We start from the raw sequence: 22,009 nt of genomic DNA on the forward strand, positions 1-22,009 counted from the left end.
ATTTATTCAATTCTTTCTCCCATAGTAAGTAGAATAATATTTGAAAACAGTGATAATGCCTACCTTTCAGTATATTCTTCTGCATGTTAAACATCCTCAATTTCCTTGATGAATCTTTCCTTAACATGGAAGTTTCCTTCGCATTTCACTCATTTAGACATTCTAAATTTTATTTCCTGTTATTTTTAAAATGGGATGGAAATAACTGAACATGATACTCTAGATGTTATCTGAACAGAACAGACAAAAGTTGGATGAAAAATTTTACAGTATTTTGACTTGCCTCATGTGGTTTCCAAGAGGACCAATGTGATTGTGTATGTTAAACTATTTTATGATAATAAATTTCTATATCACTCAGAAAAATTCTTATGTTATTAGATTGACATTGAATCAGATGTTAGGTAGAATATAAGATACACAGAAATTTGAGATTATATTAAAAACATAAAAAGAGATTATTTTAAATTTCTTGTCTTACGTGAAGTTTGCCAATGAACTTAGAGTGGTTCTCTGGATCTGTTCCCTGCCCTGTCATTATTGTTTATTAGCATAATAATATGTATTGTGGCTTGAAAATTCTCTAATAAAACTGCCTTCTTAATCATGTATACAGAGTGGGTGCACAATATATGCATCTCACTGTATTAATCACTTGAAGGGCTTCTGTGATCTAAAGTTTGTTGTCAACTCTTCCAAACTCTAGGGAATATAATTTGATTTAATTTTAATTTAACTCTAAATTGTCAATAAAATCACATTGAAGAAAGGTGTTGTGGTAACTGGGTCTGAATTTCCACTTTTACATTAGTTACATGCTTATTAATTCTATAGCCAAATACAAAATTCAGGTGCGTGGCCAGAGATAATTTTAACTCCCAGTTCAAATTTAGCTCTTATTGCTCTTCTTCATTTACTGGATTCTATTTCAGGATCTTTAAGATGGCTAAGATATTCAGGTTCTGAGATTTTGAAACTGAACCATATACCTTTACTCAGTTATTTAGTAGCACCTATTACAGGAACTTCTTTTTGTCAAAGCTAAGTTAATTTTTAAGAACATCTATCTTAGGCTCCCAAACCTTGCTGTCATAATATTATAATGGTTTGACTTTACTTCTGCCTCTTTTCATAAAACGCTGATATCAAATGATGGCTTAGTTATACCTCTGTTGCTTGACTACTGATAAATTTCCTGAAAGCAATCACCATTTGCCAAACTATCATCTAACTTTGCTTAACTAGTAGTCAGTTTTCTTAATGCCAACTACCCATCCTACTTATATGAAGCAACTGCCAGTTTCTCCTAATTATCTAGATTTTTTCCTACCATTTACACTGAAATCTTCTTAGGTTAATTGCTCTGCTTAGGGAGCTCTGGATGGCATTCAATATAAATCAGTAATTAACTAGAACTTTAAGACTCTTAGTCTCTAAGCATATACAAAAGAAAAAGTCTTGTGGATAAGAAGGCATAGAAATTTTGGGAACTACTTATCCTCCACTCAGGAACCAAACCTCATACTTTGAAGCAAAATGCTAAGCAAGATGAATCTCTTATCTAGGAACAGAAATGAAAACTCACCTGTAAAGGATCTGTGCAAGGCATTTTGGATATGTATGTGTGTGCTGATTATAATCACTCCAATTCCCTCAGTGGTTTGTCATAGAATTTTTGGAGAGACACTTCCATAGTAATCTTCTGGAACTGAAAATACTTCTAAAGTATACTTGGATCTGGAACAATTATAATGTAACCAATCTCTTTGCAACAATAGTGACCAGGATCTCTTTTCTCTATACTATATGTTGATACAAGTCATTCAATATTACCAAACTTTATCAAATAGAGGTCAGTCTTTTGAATTTAGTAGGGAGTGTTCTTTTGTGTTACACAGTTAACATGGGTCAATGTACATAAAAAGAAGTGGAAGACTGAAAAGGTAAAAGAGGACAAGTCCCTTCTGATATTAAAATTGGGCAGAACTGTTCCCTTTTGAGTGTATTTCCTGCTTTTGGTAAATATCATTTCCCTAGGCCAACATGGAGTTAAAGTAGACTCACATTAATGCTGTGAGCAAATAATCATATTACATTCTTTTGGGTGTTCCTGTGCTTCAGTGAATATAGTATTTTGTGTTTATTTTGCTTAAAAAAACAAGGAAGAGGGCAGCTAGATAGCACAGTGGATCGAGCAATAAGCTTGCAATCAGGAGGACCTGATTTCAAATCTGTCTTCAGGCACTTAACCTCACTAGCTGGGTGACCCTGGGCAAGTCTCAAAAAACAAACAATAACAAAAGGACATTTGGAGAACTATGTGTGGAAATCAACCTCTTAGGAACAGGCATAGTCATTGTATGGCTAGAAACAACTCTAACAGGAGAGAGTTTTCTATGAAGAATCATTCTTCTAGAAGAAGAATTTTTGAAACAAAAATTGCTAGTCAGCATAATACAAAATGGTTAAAGGCAAAGATATCATGTCCAAATTTCATAAAGGTGGTTTATAGGTGGTAGAAAAAATAATTATGTCAAAACACCAACAATTTTATACTTATCTAGCTTAAGACAAAAAAAAAATCACTCACACAAATGGCAGACTTTTTTTTTTAATGTATTTATCTTCATAGAGCTATGGACACAGTATTCATTTAATACATATTTAATGATTAAATTTTAGGTTAAGTGGAATGACATTTTCTTTATCAGTACTGATATTGAACCTAGCCTAATCCAATTACCTCAATGGATTCAAATAGCAATTTTAATAGAATTTCTTAAAATATCCTTAGGTATGAAATAAGCTAGATGATTGACTCTCAAAATTTTGTTTATTTCCTTTTACTGATGCAATATTTTATTTTGCCCTGAAATATTGAAGCCCACAACCAGGAGACTTAGGAATACATGCATGATAACAAATGTAAGTTCTGTAAAATTGGCAGCACACTAGTATACCTGAGTTAGATGACAATACCACTAAGGAAATTTGGAGTTCTTTGGAAAGTCATTCCAAAAATTAAATTTTCATGAATTTGTATGTCAGTACAGAAAATTCCGAAAATGACATGTGATTCTATCTCTAGCCTGATCTTCTTCAAATTTTAATTTTAATTTTATTTTTAAATTCTTAATAGAATATAGACATAGGTGACATTCAAAGCATTAATAAAACTTTCAGTCAAGCTAATATATTGTATGATAAAGACAACAGCTTTAATAGATTTCCATAGGTTAGAAGAGTGGTATTCAAGATGTCTTTCTTATGTCTCAATCAATTGCAATGAAAAAAGCAAAACCAAACTGATATTTGGAATTAACATACTACTAAAAGAGTAAATATTCTTCTCAAGCAAACTAAATAAGCTCCAAAAAAGGACTGTTTTATCTAAAAAGTTTACCTCTCTCATTATTCTGCCACTGAGTTCTATATGCTTCTTAATAAATGTTTGTTGATTTATTTATTGAAATGAAATGTAATAAAAAATCTAACATCCTGAAATGAAAGTAATTACTCAGTTCTTTATAATGAAAACAAATCTCATTGTAAGTCAGTAGTGTGATATGTAAATCAAAAAGATAATATAATCTTGCACTAAATTAAAAACTGATTCATAATGTCCAAAATAATAGTGTCCACATATTTGGCCTGGATGTAACAAATCTGGAGTGTTGTGTTCAGTTCTCTGTACCACATTTCATTGAAAATCCAAAGTATGTGTAGAAGGAAAATAGGTTAATGAGAAGATAGGAGATCAAAGGCATGTGTGATTAGTTGAAATAATGGGGCAAAGAACTTATGTTAGAAAAGATTGAGGTATTACATGTAGACATATTTCAATATTTTAAGGTTTGTTACATGCTAATAGTTTAACATTTTTGCGTTTGGAGCTAAAGATAAAATGAAGCAATAGCAGAGATTGTGGAGATTAATTTAGGCTCATAAGAAAAAAATAACAAAAAGTCTCCATATATCCTTTTACAAATTAGTGGATGGGAATCATATATGAGATTTCATTAATTCTTGAGAAAACTTTATCACTATTAGCTCAGTAAATACTATGCAACTTAGTTTTAGAAAGTTACTTGGAGGCATTGAATAGTTAAATGATCTTTAAAAAGTTGTAGAACTGTTATATATCAGAAATAGGAATGAAAGCAGGTCTTATTATAAAACAGACTCTCTTCTCTGTTATGTCATCTTCAGCTCAGTCCCTACAGTGATTGCTGCAGTGGGTAATGAGTTCCCTATTACTAGAAAGCTTCAAATAGATCATTTTTTGACCAGTTAACTATTGAGATGTTTTAAGGATTACACCTTATAAGGAAAGAGTTAAATGATATCTGAGGACATTACCAAGTTTGAGATTTTTTTATTCAACTCTAATCTTCAACCCATGTTGGGTTACTTGCTAAATTCCATAAGCTTTTTACATGAGCTGATAGCAATTGATTTCTTTTTATTTTTATTTTTTTTGCTAAATTTAATAAAATGGAACTGTATTTATTTTTGTTTGTTTTGTTTTTATTTATTTTATTTTTTTCATTTAACAATGTTTTGGGAGCCAAGACAACAGCGAGCAGACATGACTTTCTGTGACCTCCTCTGATCTTCTGTCAAACTAACAGCAGATTAGACCTCTAAATTTGTTTTGGAGTCCAAGAATCCACAAATATTTGGATTTTAGGTTTGGATAGGAAGATACCTAGGAAGAACTTTGGAACATGTTGGTTTCAAACAAACAGGGGGACAGTCTGCAGAATCCAGACCACAGCAGAGGGAGAGCAGAGCAAGGAGCTGGGATAAAGAGTCAGAGCATTGCATCTTCCATGCACCTGGGAATCTTCTATGATATTCTTAGGCTACTCTGTTAGGATTGAAAGCAAGTGGTTTGGCAGATTTGCTACAAAAGGCAAATTATAAACCACTGAGCAGCAGAAGAATGCTGGATCTAGCTATCATTACCCAGCACTGAAAATCAACCAGCTTCAGGGCAAATAAAAGCAGATGTTGCTGCTTTGCATTGAACAGATCACAAGCCTTTAAAAAAAGAATAAAAATCTAAAAGGAACTCTCATTATAGACAGCTTTTATGGAGAGAAAGAAGAACAGATCTGAAATCCTGATGTTCCTAAAGGTAAAGCAATTCCAGATGAAACCCCAAATAGAGACATGACTGGTCCCCATTTCACAGGGTTTTCTGGGAAGATTTTAAAAGAGAGTTACAAGACAAATGGGGAAATTAAATGAGATCATTGCAATAAGAAATGGAAAAAAGCATATAATGCCCACAAAAGAGATATGAAAAAGACACCAATTCCCTGAAAAAACAAAATTTCTGAAATGGAAAAAGAATAAAAATTCAAACATTCAAATTCAATTGAACCAAAAAATTCAACTGGCCAATTACAAAAGGAGCTAAAAAAGATAACTGAAGAAAATAATACACTAAAAATTAAAATTGAAAAAAATGGAAGTGAACGATTCGATAAGACTTCAAGAACCAGTCAAACAAAAACACAAAAATGAAAAAAAAATAGAAGAAAATATGAAATATCTCCTAGGGAAAGCGACTGACCTGGAAAATAGATCTAGGAGAGACAATCTAAGGACTATTGGATATGCCTGAAAGGCATGGTGAAAAAAAGAACCTAGATATTATCTTACAGGAAATTATAGAAGAATATTGCACCGGTATTTTAGAATCAGAAGGTAAAAGAGCCATCGAAAGCATTCACTGATCACCTCCTAAAAGAGACTCTAAAATTAAATCCCCAAGGAATATTGTGGCTAAATTTTAGCACTGTTACATGAAGGAAAAGGTATTGCAAGCAGCCAGAAATTTAAATACCAAAGAGCCAAAATTAGGATTACAGAAAATTTAGCACCTTCCACTTTAAAGATTGAAAGACCTGGAATCTGAAATTCCAAAAGGCAAAAGAACTAGGATTATAGCCAAGAATAAGCTATTCAACTAAAATGAGTATTATCTTTCAGGGAAGAAGATGGATATTCAATGATATAGGTGAATTCCACCTATTTCTCATGAAAAAAACAGAAATGAGCAAAAAGTTTGATTTCCAAACACAGAACTCAAGAGAAGCATAGAAGGGTAAAAAGGAAAGAAGTCTTGAGAACTATATTTCTGTTATGGGTATACTTAGAAAATGGGGGAATAATTTGATTTTATTAAAATAATATGCAAAAGAAAGTAGAGGTGGAAAGGGTACTGAAAAAAGAGAGAAAAGGAAGTAAAATAAGGAAAATTATATCTCATGAAGCAGCAAAGAAAACCTATTATAATGGAGGGAAAGAAGGGAGGGAGATGAGTATTGTATGAATTTTACTCTCATCAGATTTGACTCAAAGAGATACTATGCGACATATTTGGTTTCACAGAGAAATTTGTCTCACCTTATGGGGAAGTGGAAGGAAAAAGGGGAAAAGAAAGGAAAGACTAATAGAAGGGAAAACAGAAGTATTAGAGGAAAAGTATAAAAAAGGGGGCGGGGCTTTAAAGTGGAAAGACTGAGGAAAGTGCTCATGAAAAGCAAAATACTAGTGAGGAGGGAAGGGGGAAAGGAAAGAAAAACATATATCTTAGAGTAAATAAGATGGTATGAAATAAAGAATTTATTATTTTAACTGTGAATATGAATGGGATGAACTATATCATAAAATGGAAGCAGATAGCATACTGGATTAAAAGCCAGAATCCTATGATATGTTGTTTATAAGAAACACATTTAAAGCATAATGATACCTAAAGAGTGAAGAAAAGGGCTGGAGCAGAATCCTTTATGCTTAAATGAATTGAAAAAAAAGCAGGAGTAGCCACCCTGATCTCAGATCAAGTAAAAGCAAAGATACATCTAATTAAAAGGGATAAGGAAGAAAACTATATTTTACTAAAGGATATCATAGATAATGAGGCAATATCAATACTAAATATATATGCACCAAGTAGTATAGCATCCAAATACCTAGAGGAGAAGTTAAGAGAGATGCAAGAAGAAATACACAGTAAAACTATACTAGTAGAGGATCTCAACCTTTCTCTCTCAGAACTAGACAAATCAAACCACAAAATAAATTAGAAAGAAATTAAGGAGGTAAACAAAAATGTTATAAAAGTTAAGTATGATCGATCTTTGGAGAAAATTGAATAGAGACAGAAAGGAGTTTACTTTTTTTTTCTCAGTGGTTCATGGAACTTATTAAAAAATTGACTGTGTTAAGGCATAAAAACCTCAAAACAAAATGCTAAAAGACAAAAATAGTAAATACATTTTTTTTCAGCTCATGATGCAACAAAAATCCCACAATATAAGACCAGGCAAAAATAGACCAAAAGTTAATTGGAAATTAAATAAACAAATCCTAAAGAATCAATGGATGAAACAGCAAATCACAGACAAAATCAATAACTTCATCCAATAAAATGACAATAATGAGACAACATACCAAAATTTGTAGGACACAGCCAAAGAGATTATAAGGGAAAATTTTATATTGCTAGCTACTTACTTGCATAAAATAGAGAAAGACAATATCATTGAATTCAGCTTACAAAATATCTTCAAACTAGAAAAAGAACAAATTAAAACCCTCAATTAAATATAAAATTTGAAATACTGAAGATAAAAGGGGAGATCAGTAAAACTAAAAATAAGAAAACTATTTAATAAATAAAACTGACTTGGTTTTATGAAGAAACCGACAAAATAGACAAACCTTTAGTTTATTTGAATAGAAAAGGGAAAGAAGAAAAGCAAATTATTAGTCTCAAAAATTAAAAGGGAGAACTTTCCACCAAGGAAGAGAAAATTAGAGCAATAATTAAGAGTTATTTTGCCCAACTATATGCCAATAAATTTGATAAACTAAGTGAAATGAAGGAATAGCTACAAAATTATAGATTGCCCAGGTTAACAGAAGAGAAAATAAATTATTTAAATAGTCCCATTAAAAAAAAAAAAGAAATAGAACTAGCTATCAGTCAAATACCTAAGAAAAAATCTTCCAGACCTTATGGATTTACATGTGAATTCTATCAAACATTCAAAAAACAATTAATTTTAATACTATATAAACTTTTTGAAAAAATTGGGAAAGAAGGAATCTTCTTTCCTTTTATGACACAGATATGGGTCTAATAGGCTAAACCAGATAGAGTAAAAACAGAGAAAGAAAATTATAGACTAATTTCCCTATTTCCCTAATGAATATTGATGCAAAAATCTTAAATAAAATATTAGCACCAAGACTTCAGAAAGTCATCCCTAGCATCCATACACTATAACTAAGTAAAATTTATACCAGGAATGCAGAGCTGCTTCAATATTAAGAAAACTATTAGCATAATCAACTATATCAATAACCAAACTTGTTATGAGTTCAAATGTTGGAGTTCTTGTTCTTCTCAAAACACAGCCGATTTAGCTTAGGGCCCTCCGAATATCTCCAAATCCAAAGGTTTTGTCCTTCAGCCTCTGCCTCTGCTTTCTTCAGCCTCCAACCAACACAGAGATGGAATGTCTCTCTTGTCTCCTTCTGGGGAGCCCAGCCACCAACTACAGTGGTGTGAGATGAAGATGAATCTGGTTGTCCACTGAACTCTCCACTCGTAGCTTTATCCTCTGAAAACTCTTCGTCTGCCACCAGCCAGCCAAGAGGAAAAATGTATTCTCTCTTGCCTTGTCGCGGAGAAAGGGCTTCTGGCGTAACTCCACTGAAATCTGACTGAGAGCTTCTATCTGTTTCTTTTATCCAAGAGGGAGGAATTGTGGGATATGAGAGAGAGGGATTATGGGTTTTCTCCCATAGTGCTCTCTGGTCCAAAGAGCTTTAAGGGAGGTGTGAACTCCCTTGAAGTTAGAAAGTTTACTTTGTGAAGCTAGCATACTTGTGAACTCCAATGAGTAAAGGTGTGAACACAAGCCTTGTATTAATTAGTTCTACTTAATACCTTGTTTCAGGTTCTGGCCAAAATCTTCTTGTAAGATTAGATCAACTCTAATTAGTTAGCAGTTAGTAAGGATTCCAACACAAACTAACAAAAATCATATTATTATCTTAATTGATGGAGAAAAAGCATTTGATAAAACCCAACATCCATTCCTATTAAAAACACTAGAGAGCAGAGGAATAAATAGATGTTTCCTTAAAATGATCAGTAGGATCTATTTAAAACCATCAGCAAGCATCATATGCAATGGAGACAAACTGGAATAGTTCCCAATAAAATCAGGAGTGAAACAAGACTGCCCATTATCACCATTAGTATTCAATAGTGTATTAGAAAAATTAGCTTTGGCAATAGAGAAGAAATAGAGATTAAAGAAATTTGAGGAGCCCCTGAGGGAATCAAATCATCACTCTTTGCAGATGAGATCATGGTATACTTAGAGATTATAAACTAAATCTTAGAGAATAAACTAAAAAGCTAGTAGAAATAATCCACAACTTTAGCAAAGTTGCAGGACACAAAATAAATCCACATAAATAATCAGCATTTTTATATAGTACCAACAAAGTCCAGCTGCAAGAGATACAAAAAGAAATTCCATTTAAAATAACTGTTGATAGTATAAAATATTTGGGAATCCATCTGCCAAGGGGAAAGTCAGGAAGTATAAGAACACAACTACAAAACACTTTCCATACAAATAAACTCACACCTTATCAATTGGAAAAGTATCAAGTGCTCATGGGTAGGCCAAGTGAATATAATAAAAATAACAATACTACCTAAATTAATCTATTTATTTAGTTCTATACCAAACTCCCAAGAAATTATTTTACAGATCTAGAAAAAAATAGTAACAAAGTTCATCTAGAAGAACAAAAGGTCAAAAATTTCAAGATAATCAATGAAAAAAATACTAGTGAAGGTGATTTAGCTGTGCCAGACCTAAAACTATATTATAAAACAGCAATCATCAAAACCATTTGGTCCTGGCAAAAAAATAGAGTAGTTGATCAGTGGAATAGGTTAAGTTGACAGGACAAAATAGTCAATAATTATAGCAATCTAGTGTTTGACAAACCCAAAGACCCAGGTTTTGGAATAAGAACTCACTATTTGACAAAAACTGCTGGGAAAATTGGAAACTAGTATGGCAGAAACTAGGTATTGATCTACATCTAACACCATATACTAAGATAAGATCTAAATGGGTTAATGATTTAGACATAAAGAGTGATATTATAAGCAAATTAGAGGAACATAGGATAGTTTACCTCTCAGATCTGTGAAGAAGGAAGGAATTGGTATCTAATGAAGAACCGGAACTCATAATTGAACACCAGATAGATAATTTTTATTATATTAAATTAAAAAGCTATTGTACAAACAAATTAATGCAGAAAAGATCAGAAGGGAAGCAGTAAATTCAAAAGTCTTTTTTTTTTCATTTAAGGATTCTGTTAAAGGCCTCATTTCTAAAATATATAGAGAATTGACTTTATAAATTTGTAAAAATCCAAGCCATTCTCCAATTGATAAAAGGTCAAAGGATATTAACAATTTTCAGATAAAGAATTTAAAATTATTTCTAGTCATATGAAAAGGTGTTCTAAATCACTCTTGATCAGAGAAATGCAAATTAAGATATCTGAGATACTATTACACACCTCTAGGTTTGGCTAAGATGACAGGACAAGAGAACAAATGTTGGAAGGGATGTGGGAAAACTGGAACACTACTATATTGCTGGTGGAGTTGTGAATGGAAAATAGCCATTCTGGAGAGCAATTTGGAACTATGTTCAAAAAGTTATCAAACTGTGCATACACTCTGACCCAGCAATGTTTCTATTAGGCCAATAAAGAAAAAAAGGGACCCAGATGTGCAAAAAATGTTTGTGGCAACCCTTTTTGTACTGAAAAGAAACTGGAAACTGAGTGGATTCACAACAGTTGGACAATGGCTAAATATATTATGGTAAGTGAATGTTATGAAATATTATTATTCTATAAGAAATGATCAGAAGAATGAATTTAAAAAGGCTTGGAGAGACTTACATGAACTGATGCTGAGTGAAATGAGCAGAATCAGGAGATCATTGTATATGACAATATCATTATTATATGATGATCAATTCTGATGAATGTGACTCTTTCCAACAACAAAATGATTGATACCAGTTCTGATGATCTTGTGATAAAGAAAACCAACTACAGCCAAAGAGCAAATTGTAGCAACTGACTGTGAATCATAATATAACTTTCTTACTCTTTTTGTTGTTGTTTGTTTGCATTTTGTTTTCTCACTCATTTACTTTCTTTTTTTATCTGATTTCTCTTCTGCAGCAAGAGAATTGTATAAATATGTTTATACATATTGGATTTAACATACATTTTAGCATGTTTAATATATATTGAATTGCTTGCCATCTGTCAAAAGGACTGGGGGGAAGGAGGAGAAAATCTGAAACATAAAGCTATGCAAAGGTGAATATCAAATTATCCATAAATATGTTTTGAAAATAAACAGCTTTATTAAAAATAAAAACAATATTTTATTTTCCCAATTATATGTAAAAATAGTTTTCAGCATTCACTTATTATAAGACTTTGAGTTTTGAAATTTTTCCCACCTCCTTCCTTTTCTGCCTCCTCAAAATGGCGAGAGAGGTGATATAGATTAAATGTACAATTATATTAACATATTCTCACATTAGTCATGTTGGGAAAGAAGAATAAGAACAAAAGGAGAAGACCATAAGAAAAAAAAATAGTGAAAATAGCATGTTTCAATATAAGTTCAGATTTAATATGTCTATCTCTGGATTTGAAGAGCACTTTCCATCTTGAATCTTTTGGAATTTTCTTAGATTTTTTATTGCTGAGAAGAGTTAACTCTATCAAAGTTACTCATCACATTATGTTGCTGTCACTGTGAACAATTTTTTCCTGGCTCTGCTCATGTCACTCAGCATCAGTTCATATTAATTCTTTCAATGTTTTCCTGAAATTGACCTGCTCAGTAATATGACAAAATTCTTTTACATTTATATACCACAATTTGTTCAGTCATTTCCCAAATGATGGCTATCTCCTCAATTTTAATTCTTTGCTACTACAAAAAAAAAGTTGCTATAAACATTTTTAAATGTGGGGTCCTTTTCAATTTTTTATTATCTCTTTGAAATATAGAAGTAGAAGTGGTATTGCTAGATCCAAGGATATGCAGTTTTATGTTTTGCCTTTTGGGCATAGTTCTAAATTACTCTCCAGAATGGTTGAATAAGTTCACAAATTTCTCAACAATGTTCTAATTTCCCCACATTATCTCCAACATTTGTCATTTTTTTTTCTGTCACTTTAGTCAATTTGATAGGCGTGAGGTGGTAGTTTTAGAACTGTTTATATTTGCATTTCTCTAATCAATAGCTATTTAAAGCTTTTTTTTTTTTTCATATTTCTATAGATAGGTTTAATTTCTTCCTTTGAAAACTGTCTGTCCCATTGAGGAAATAAAACTATCACTCTTTGCAGATAATATCATGATATATTTATAAAATCATCAGTATTTCTACATATTATTGACAAAGCCTAACAGCAAGAAATAGAAAGAGAAATTCTAATTAAAATAAGTGTAGACAGAATAAAATACTTGCTGGGAGGCACCAAGAAAAACCCAAGAACTATATGAATATAATTACAAAACATTTTTTCCACAAATAAAGTCCTATCTAAACAATTGGAAAAATATATAAATTGTTCACGGGTAGCCCAGCTAATATTGTAAAAATAACAATTCTGCCTAAATTGTTCGGTGTCATATTAATTAAGCTGCCAAAAATTATTTTTAAAAACTAGAAAAAAACCATCTGAAAGAAGAAAAGGTCAAGAATATCAAAGAAATTAATGAAAAAAAATGCAAAGGATAATAATTTAGCAGTACCAAATCTAAAACTATATTATAAAGCAAAAGTCATAAAAACCATTTGGCATTGGCTAAGAAATAGAGTAGTGGATCAGTAAAAGAGTTACACACTACACAATAATCAAGACCTCTAGTAATGTAGTATTTGATAAACCTCAAGCTTCAGCTTCTGGAAAAATAATTCACTATCTGACAAAAATTGCAGTTAAAACTGGAAAATAATATGTCAGGAACTTGGCATAAAAATATATCTCACACCCCATACCAAAATAAGATCAAATTGACTGCTTGGTTTAGGTATAAAGCAATACAAAGTTGGAAAGTTGCTAAGACTTCAGATAACAAAGTCAGGACACAATAAGTATGTATTTTAAGTACCATGTTTCCCCAATAATAAGATACTATCTTATTATTTTTTTTGGACAGAAAAACACAGAGGGCTTATTTTCAGGGGAGGGCTTATTTTAATGAACATTGACAGCAATTTTAATAAACAGGTAAATGTGAACCAAAAAAAGTACCTTTATTCAATAATGATCATGTCATCTTCTTCAATAACATCATCATAAGTGTCCATACCCTGAATTCCATCCTGGATGTCTTGCGCCTCTATTTCCTTCAGAAGAAGTGGACCCAATCTGTCATGTCCAGCAGTATAGCTCTCTTTAAATGAACATGTCTTGTCCAGGTAACCTGCTCATAGTGCCTTGGCGACACAGCTGTCAGTAATTTTATCCCATGACTTCTTCACCCAAGTCACGACTTCTTGCAGACAGGGCTTCACAAAGTTTCCACGCTGATTTCTTTCCATTCTATTTCCAATGTAGTCATTGACTTCCATGAGCAAATGGTCCTTGAATGGCTTGTTTATTGCAATATCAAGGGTCTGGAGATAGGCAGTCATTCCTGCAGGAATAATTACTTGATCTATTCTTCTCTCTGAAAGGAAGTTCTTCATTTCTTTAGCATGGTGAGTGCTGGCTGAGTTCTTCTTTTATCCTCCATCATGCCCCCTGAGTGAGTTCTTCTTTTATCCTCCATCATGCCCCCTCACTCCCGCTTACATACCGGGTTTTTATGTTGTCCTGCCTCAGCTCTCCTCCGCGGCACGGCTCTCAATGGTGCCAGCAAGCAAATCACTGGGGAAGAACAGGATGATGCACTCACTGCTGCAGCTCTGATGGGATGCAGCTCAGAGCATGGTGTGTGTTTCACCTGGTGGGGAGGGGAGGAAGGACGGTGCATACAGAGGGTACTGTAATGTAGCGTGTAGTACAGGGGATCACATTCACTACAGTAGCAATCTCAATAGAGCTTATTTTGGGGGGAGGGCTTATTTTAGAGGAATCTTACACAGTAAGGGGAGGGCTTATTTTTGGGATAGGTCTTATTATCAGGGAAACACGGTATTTGAAAGTACTATATGCCAAGCAATATTAGATGTTCTATCTAAAAAGATACTGATGAACTGGAACACTAATATGAATCCAGTGATTTTAAATTTATGGTGATTAACATACATTTTACATTTGAGTTAAAAATCCTTGGAAAATTGTGAATGGACTAAGGGTTTTAGCAGCCTACAAGTTCAATAGAAATTAACATTTTGATAAATCAGCCAAAGAAACTAATATAATCCTTAAATTCAAATGTCCAAAAATGACTTCATAATTTCTCCAAAACTACACATCTTTTTAAACTTCATTATTAATTTAAATGGTACCACCATCCTTCAAATAATCCATGCTCTCAATCTAGGTGTCAATTTTGACTTTTTACTTCTTTCTAATCACTCATATTTAATCAATGTTCAAGTTCTGTTGTTTTCATTTTCATAACTTCACTTATACAGAAAGCAATTCTCCTGACACAACCAACATTTTGGTGTAGCCCTTCACATCTCATAAACCCAGAGTGTTCCAATAGTCTCCTGGTTGTTGTTTTTTTCTCCAATGTGTCTATTTCAATTCATCCTCCACTCAGCTGTGAATATGATCTCCCAAGAGTACAGCTCTGACCATATCATCTTTTTTTAAATGATTACTTTTTATTTTCAAAATATATACACGGATAATTTTTGACATTCACCTTTACTATGTTCTAATTTTTGTCCCATCTCCCCCCTTCCCCAGTTGGCAAGTGATCTTATATATATTTAACAAGTGCAATGGCTCTCTATATATTTCTTTTTTTTTCTATACATATTTCCACAAATATTATGCAGCACAAGAAAAATCAGATCCAAAAGTGAAAATGTGAGAAAGAAAACAAATTACAAGCAAATAACAATAAAAAGAGAGAGAATACTAAGTTTTGTTCCATATTCATTTCCTACTGTCTTCTCTTTGGGTGTAGATGGCTTTCTTCACCACAAGACCATTAGAATTAATCAGAATCACTTCATTGCTGAAAAGAGCCACAACAATTAGAATTGATCATCGGATAACCTTGCTATTGCTGTGTATAATGATCTCCTGGTTCTGCTCATTTGACTTAGCATCAGTTCATGTAAGTCTCTCTAGTCACTCTCTAGATGTGAAATCATCCTGCTCACCATTTCTTACAGAACAATAATATTCCATAACATTTATATACCATAACAATCTTATATTAATATAGGAAGTTAGGTAAGGGTCAATACCTAGTTTCTGGCATACTAATTTCCAATTTTTCCAGCAGTTTTTTTCAAATATGCATTTCTTATCCCCAAAGGTAGATTTTTGGGTTTGTCTAACACTAAATTACTATAGTAATTGACTATTTTATTCTGTGAACTCAATGTATTCCATTGATTGCTATTTCTTAGCCAATACCAAATGGTTTTGATGACTGCTGCTTTGTAATATAGTTTTAGTCTCATACATTTAGGTCACCTCCATTTTCATTTTTTTTTTTCATTAATGCCCTTGAAAGTCTTAGCCTTTTGTTCTTTCAGATGAATTTTGTTATTTTTTTCTAGTTCTCTGAGTAATTTCTTTGGAGTTTGATTAGTATGGCAATGACTAATTAGATTAATTAAGGCTGCATTATTGTTTTTATTACATTAGCTCAGCCTACCTATGAGCACTTGCTATTTTTTCCAGCAGATTGGATCTGACTTTATTGGTGTGGAAATTATTTTTTATAATTATATTCATGTTGTTCTTGACTTTGCCTTGGCAGGTAGATTCTGAAATATTTTTATATTAATTATAATTATTTTAAATGGGATTACTCTTTGAATCTCTTGCTACCAGACTTTGTTGGTAATATATAAAAATGCTGATGATTTCTGTGGACTTATTTGGTATCCTGTAACTTTGCTAAATTTGTGAATTTTTTCTAGTTGTTTTTTAGCTGATTCTCTAGGGTTCTATAAATATGCCATTATATCATTTGCAAAGAGTGATATTTTGGTTTCCTCCTTACCTACTATAATTCCTTTATTTCTTTTTCTTCGCTTATTGCCAAAACAATATTGTATTCTAGTAAAATATTGAATAGTAACGGTCACCCCTAATCTTATTGGGAATGATTCTAGTTTGTCCCTATTACATATGGTCATTTCTGATGGCTTTAAATAAATGCTACTTATCATTAAGTAAAACTCCATTTATTCCTATACTCTCTGATGTTTTTAATAAGAATAGGTGTTGGGTTGTAGCAAATGCTTTTCCTGCATCTATTGAGATAATCATATGTTTTTTGTAAGTTTGGTTATTGATATAGTCAATAATGCTAATAAATTTCTTAATGTTGAATCAGCCCTGCATTCCTGGTGTAAATTCTACTTGGGGATGACTTTCTGAAATCTATTTCCTAATGTTTTATTTAAGATTTTTGCATCAATAGTCATTTTAGAAATTGGTCTATAATTTTCTTTCTCTATTTTCACCTTACCTGACTTATGTATCAGTACCATATCTGTGCCATAAAATGAATTTGGTAGGATTCCTTCTTTCCCTATTTTTTTTTCAAATAGTTTGTATTGTATTGGAATTAATTGTTCTTTAAATTTTTGGTAGAATTCACATGTATATAAATCTGGCCCTGGAGATTTTTTCTTAGGGCATTGATTAATAGTTTGTTCTATTTCTTTTTCTAAAATTGAACTATTTAAGTAATTTATTTCCTCTTCTGTTAACTTGGCAATGTATATTTTTGTAGATATTCCTCTATTTCATGTAGATTATCAAATTTATTGACATAAAGTTGGGCAAAATAACTCCTAATTATTTCTCTAATTTCCTTTCCATTGGTGGAAAGTTTTCATTTTTCATTTTTGATACTAACAATTTGATTTTCTTCTTTTCTTTTTCTCATCAAATTAACTAAAATTTTATCTATTTTTTTCATAAAACCATAGCTCAGTTCTCTCTTCAGTATTTTGCTTCTGACTACCACCTGCTTTAAACAATCCTCTCCCTTTACAGATCCTTTGCCTTCCTTATACTTTACCCCTACAACTCTGATTTCCTTTCTATTAACCTCCTCCTTTCCTTTACTCTTTCCCCTCCCACTTCCCTATTAGGTAAGGCAAGTTTTTTTTTTGTTGTTGTTGTTGTTTGTTTGTTTGTTTGTTTGTTTGTTTTTTGTGAAGGCAAATATTATTGATATTCAATCTTTGACCCAAATCTGATGAAAGTAATATTCACACAATGTTCTTCCTCCTCCCTTCTTTCCCTAATTATGTTTTCTTTGCCTCTTCATGAGATGTAATTTCCCTCATTTTACCTCAATTTTTCATTTTTTCCCCAATACAATCCTTTTTCTACCTCTTTTTTCTTTGTTATATTATCACAATAAAATCAAATTATACCTGCATTCTTTAAGTGTAGCCATAACATACATATAGATCTCAAGAGTTTTTTTTTTTTTTCATTTTTATATTTTCATGATTTTCTTGAGTTATGCATTTGGAGATGGAATTTTATTCAGTTCTGGTCTTTTCATGAGAAATAAATGAAATTCACCTGTATCATTGAATATATATCTTCTTCCCTGAAAGCTAATGCTCAATTTTGCTAAATAGTTGATTCTTGACTGCAACTCACGTTCCTTTGCCTTTCAGAATATTAGATTTCAGGACCTTCAATCTTTTATGGTGGAAGCTGCTAGATCCTGGGTAATTATGGCTCCTCAATATTTGAATTGTTTCTTTCTGGCTGCTTGCAAGATTTTTTCCTTGATTCAATAATTTTGAAATTTAGCTGCAATATTTGTTGGAGTTTTCATTTGGAGGTCTCTTTCAGTATTGATGAATTCTTTCAATGGCTACTTTACTTTCTGGTTCTAGGAAAATAGGGACATTTTCCTTTATGATTTCCTGAAAGATGATTTCCATGCTCTTTTTTTCATCATGGTTTTCAGAAAGTCCAATAATCCTTAAATTGTCTCCCCTAGATCTATTTTTCAGGCCAGTTGTTTTTATCAATGAAAAATTTACATTTTCTTCTTTTTTTTTTTCATTTTTGTTTTGTTTTGTTTGACTGGTTTTTGATGTCTCATTGAGTCATTCATTTCAATTTGTTCATTTCTACTTTTTAGTGAAATATTTTCTTTAGTTACCTTTTTAGCTTCATTTATCTTTGTCCAAATGCATTTTAAAAAGTTGTTTTGTTCAGTGGATTTTTTTTTTCATTTTACTAATTTTGTTTTTCAAGGAGTTATTTCTTTTTTCCATCTTGTCAAATCTATTTTTAAGGAGTTATATTCTTTTTCCATTTCATTAAGTCTATTTTTAAGAAGTTATTTGCTTTTTTGATTTCACTAAATCTATTTTGAAAGAATTTTCTTCAGATAATTTATGTTTTCTTTTCCAAACCCTCTTGCAAATTTCTCATTTCCTTTCCCCATTTTTCTTCTCTTCTTCAAGATCCTTTTCAAATTTTTCCAAGAATCCCTTATGAGATGGGGACCAATTCATATCATCCTTTGAGGCTTTATCTAGAGATTATTTGATTAAGAGTCCTCAGGGTTTAAAATCTGTTCTTTTTCTCCATAAAAACCATTGATGATCAGAGAGTTTTTTGGTTTGTTTGTTTTGTTTTGCTTTTTTGCTCATTTTTTTTAAAGTTGAGCTTTGCTTTTAGGGTAAAGGGGACATTGTCCAACCTTCTTCTACAGGTGACTGTGGCTACACTGAATTGATGCTAACTTCTGTTGCTGGATGGGGGTAGCTAGGTCCCTTGTTATTCTGGGTTTCAGGAGCTTACTATTTGCCTTTTATATTTTTATTGGATGCCTCAAAGTTAATCTGCTGATCTACAGGTTTGCAACCAGGGCAAAATAGCCAACACTACTCTGATTATATTCCCTGGGGAATTCATACTACCCTGAGTCCCTGCACTTGCCTGTTCTTGGTCCTTCCCTCCTTGTTTGACTAAAACAGATCTTTTCTGAAATTCTTACAAAATATATTTAACTGGAAATGTGTTACACTCCAAATATTTGTGGGTTCTCTTACTCCAAAACCAATTCAGAGTCTTGATTTTGCATTAATCTAAGGGAGGTCAGGAAGACCTCAGATAAACATATCTCCTTTCTACCCAGAGTGGCTCCACCCCACTCTGACTATATCATTTATTCTGTTTAATAAATCCCACTAGTTCCTCTTTTCCTATATGAGTTGGAAAAACTACTCAGCTTTCCATTCAAAGTCAAAAGGATTTCTTAGCTTTGTAATTCTATCCCATGAAAAAAAGATCATCTTTAGGAATGCAATTCATTTCTATTTTGCATCTATATGAAGATTGGCCACATGTAGATTCCATTCAAGTATAAATGCTATGGGGTATACTCCAGCACAATCACATGATTAAGGATCTATTTCACAGCTGGAATTAAGTGTTTCGTTAATAATAATGAAATATATACATGATAGCTATCATTTTTTGGATATAAAAAAGTGGTTTCAGCAGTAAGACAGCAGGAATCATAATGGAACACTGCTCTGAAAATCATTTGCTGTAACCTGTCCCTCAATATTAAATAATAGTATATTAGATTTAAATACACTTCATTGTTTTTTTTTTTCTCTACCAAAACTCCAATTTTTGTAATTCATTATTTTACACAGTTGATGGCTCAAAAGCTATTTCCTTGACTCATTTTATGTGTACATATTCTTTCCCCCAATAGAACATAAGGTTCTTGAGAGCAAGGATTATTTCACTTTTGTCTTTGTTGCCTTGTACAGTACACATTCTTTTAATACACTGAATATTTGTTGATTAATTTGAAGTATGCAATTAGACAATACTCCCATCTTCATTAAAATTTTGTGACAAAGTCCTTAGGTCATACAAACTTGTATTAAAAGGAATCTAGGGTTTCATCTAGAGCAGGCTTCTCATTTTAAAGATAAGAAATATTTGCATAATCCTTAAATTATATGAATTTGAGTGGAAAATAAATCTGAGATAAAATATAATTTAATTCTCTTAATTTAGAGGAGAAATATTTAGAATTTAATTTTCAAAGAATACAAGTGACATAAATAAAAAATGACATGCTAAAACACATGTCCAATAAACACATATTTGATATTTGCTAGAATTAATTTAATTTCTTATTCTTCAATAAAAGGCAATATTCTACAATGATAGTGTTTTCAGAATGACTCTATCATGAACAACTAGGTTGTAAGCCAGGAAATGTGAATTTAAGTTTCAGTTGTACCAGCAATCAATCATTTATGGAGTCTGGGAAAATAATTTAAAGTCATAGAACAAGCTCTTTGCCACATAGGGTGAAAGAAAGGACTTTTAATTAGATGTATCAGGCATCTGAGTTTGAAACTGTTTTCTCTCATCCCTACATGTTATTTGCATGGAGTTAAGAACCCTTTTCTTTTTCCTGTTCTACCTATTTTAACAGCCATATACAGAGGAGACTATAGTAATCTCAGAGCTATACTCCCTGCCAATACAATGCTAGTCATGTTTTCTGGATGTCCAATTAAATTAATCAGTTTGCTCCTCTCCACACTTCTATAAGAATAATGTTCTGATCTAGTATATTTGGTATAATTGCAATATGTTTTAGTTGATCTTACTTTGACTTAATATTCTGTAGAAAAACATGTAGTGAGAAATATTCCCCTTGGTATTTCATTATCTAGTACTGTGTAAATTCAAGTTAAGGCTGCCTACACAATCAATCTATCAGATCTAATGGGTTTTGAGGGACAAGCAGAAAAAAGCAGAGTTTCCAGATTTTCCACCTGGGGATGTTTCCTAAAGGTACAGTGATCTCAATTTGTTTAAGTCTTCCATCAGCTTGTCTTATTCATACAGAAAGCAACATAGAACACATACCAGAAAAGATCACTGAAAAAATACCATCACTATTTAATATTCTGGTAAGGGAATAATGTTAACTTTTGCCCTTCCATGAGTTATTCTGTTCCTCTTCCTGCTCTTTAAATAGTTTAAGGCAATTTTAATGGTTATCATCTTGCACTGATGGAACTTGCTTTCTTTGTCTTGTGTGGCATTATCTCCACAATCCATGACCTCTTCCCTATTAACTGCTGACATTGTATTTCTTTCTCTTTTAGTTTCCTGTTTTATAAACAGAGGTAAAAATCCCTGTCCTCCCCATGCCCAGAAGAATTTGTTTGTCTTTTTAAGAAAGTTTTTATGTGTGTAGATAAACATGGCTATTACAGATTATTTTCTTCAAAGGCTCACAAACTTGATTTTTAATAGCTTTTACCCCCCCAATTCCATGTCAAGAAAATTTTTCAATATTCATTTTTTTCTCATTAGTACATTTTTTTCCAATTGAATGTAAAGATATTTTTCTATATTTATTTTTGTAAAACTTTGAATAATTTTTGGCAATTTGATTAGTATCACCAAATAAGTATATTAATTTAGGTAGAATTGTCATTTTTATTATATAGTTTGGCCTACCCATGAACAATTAGAATTTTTCCAATTGTTTAGATCCAGCTTTATTTGTATGAAAAGTATTTTGCAGTTGTATTCATATAGTTCTTAGGTTTGTCTTGGTAAGTGGGCTCCCAGATATTTTATATTGTCTACAGATAATTTAAACCTAATTTTTCTTTCTATCTCATGCTGCTGGGCTTTGTAACATACAGAAATGCTAATGATTTGTGTAGGTTTA

Source organism: Antechinus flavipes, chromosome 1 (genome assembly GCF_016432865.1).
Source record: "Antechinus flavipes isolate AdamAnt ecotype Samford, QLD, Australia chromosome 1, AdamAnt_v2, whole genome shotgun sequence".
Classification (NCBI taxonomy): domain Eukaryota; kingdom Metazoa; phylum Chordata; class Mammalia; order Dasyuromorphia; family Dasyuridae; genus Antechinus; species Antechinus flavipes.